Source organism: Suncus etruscus, chromosome 5 (genome assembly GCF_024139225.1).
Source record: "Suncus etruscus isolate mSunEtr1 chromosome 5, mSunEtr1.pri.cur, whole genome shotgun sequence".
NCBI lineage: Eukaryota > Metazoa > Chordata > Mammalia > Eulipotyphla > Soricidae > Suncus > Suncus etruscus.
Genome location: NC_064852.1, coordinates 65,322,949 through 65,324,565, shown reverse-complemented (window position 1 = coordinate 65,324,565; position 1,617 = coordinate 65,322,949). Strand labels below are relative to the sequence as shown.

The following is a 1,617-nucleotide window of genomic DNA, read 5'->3' as shown; positions in this document are numbered from 1 at the left end:
GCTATGCCACTCCTAGGGATTTACCCTAGGGACACAAAAACACAACACTAAAAGGCCTTCTGCACACCTATATTCATTGTAGCACTATTTACAATAGCCAGATACTGAACAATAGATAAGTTGCTAAAGAAAGAGTGCACAGTGAAATATTATGCAACCGTCAGAAGAGATGAAGTTATGAGATTTTCCTATACGTGGATGGACATGGAAACTATTATGCTGAATGAAATAAGTCAAAGAGATAGACACAGAATAGTTTCATTCATTTATGTGTTTTAAAAAAAATAAAAGACATTATTATAACAATGCCCAGAGACAAGAGAGATGAGTGCTAGAACGACTGGATCACGATATGAAGCTCACCACAAAGAGTGGTGAGTGCAGTTAGAGAAATAACTACACCAACAACTATCATGACGATGGTAGTGAGTAAGAGAAGTAGAATGCCTGTCTACCCAGGCAGAGGGTGGGGGAGGTGGGAGATGGGGGCATTGGTGGTGGGAAGGTTATACTGGTGAGAGTGGTATTCTTTTTTTTTTTTTTTTCATTTTTGTTTGTCCCCCCCATTCACAATATAGACCAGGCAAAGGGCCTTGTTTTAGGTGTATATGGGGAGCATTTACTGTACATCCTCTTTCTATACAGTCAGAACACAGCCTGTGGTAAGCATTGGGAGGCCTTATCTTTTTTTTTAATTTTTTTATATATATTAAAAAAACCTTCACCAGTGCAACATTCCCATCAGCAATATCCCAAGTGTCCTTTTTTTTTTTTTTTTTTTTTTTTTTTTTTTTGGTTTTTGGGCCACACCCTGTGACGCTCAGGGGTTACTCCTGGCTATGCGCTCAGAAGTTGCTCCTGGCTTCTTGGGGGACCATATGGGACGCCGGGGGATCAAACCGCGGTCCATCCTAGGCTAGCGCAGGCAAGGCAGGCACCTTACCTCCAGCGCCACCGCCCGGCCCCAAGTGTCCTTTTTTTAATAACTGAAACTCAACTACAAACATGTTTGTAATCATGGTGCTTAAATAGACATATTATTATTTTTGTTTTGTTTTGGGGCCATATCCAGCATTACTCAGGGGTTACTTCTGTATCTGTGCTCAGAAATTGCTCCTGGCAGGCTCAGGGGACCATATGGGATGCTGGGACTTGAACCTGGGTCTGTCCCAGGTCAGCCTTGTGCAAGGCAAATGCCTAACTGCTGTGTTATTGCTCCAACCCCTAAATAAAGATATTGTGTGTGTGTGTGTGTGTGTGTGTGTGTGTGTGTGTGTGTGTGTGTGTAAGAATCACTCCTGATGGAACTCTGGGGACCATATGGAATGCTGGGAATTAAACCCCAGGACAACTGCATGTAAGGCAAGAGCCCTACCCACTGTATTATTGACCTGGCCCTTTATTTATTTATTTATTTATTTAGTTAGTTAGTTAGTTAGTTAGTTAGTTATGTATTTATTTATTGTCACACCAGGCAGTGTTCAGGGCTTACTTATGCCTCTGCTTTCAGAGATCACTCTTAGTGGTGCTTAGAGGACCATACGGGAAGCTGGGTATTAAACCTAGGTTGGCTGCATGGAAGCCATCATTCTCCCTGCTGTGTTATTGCTCCAGTTC

The 1,617-nt window shown here is 42.3% G+C and overlaps 1 non-coding gene across 1 annotated transcript; it reads right to left on the bottom strand.

Annotated features, from left to right (window-relative positions):
- Window positions 1-552: 552 nt before the first annotated feature.
- Window positions 553-679, bottom strand: LOC126010181 (small nucleolar RNA SNORA51). Its single transcript, XR_007496309.1, has one exon. It is a non-coding gene; the product is annotated as a small nucleolar RNA SNORA51 (small nucleolar RNA).
- Between the last annotated feature and the right edge of the window lie 938 nt (window positions 680-1,617).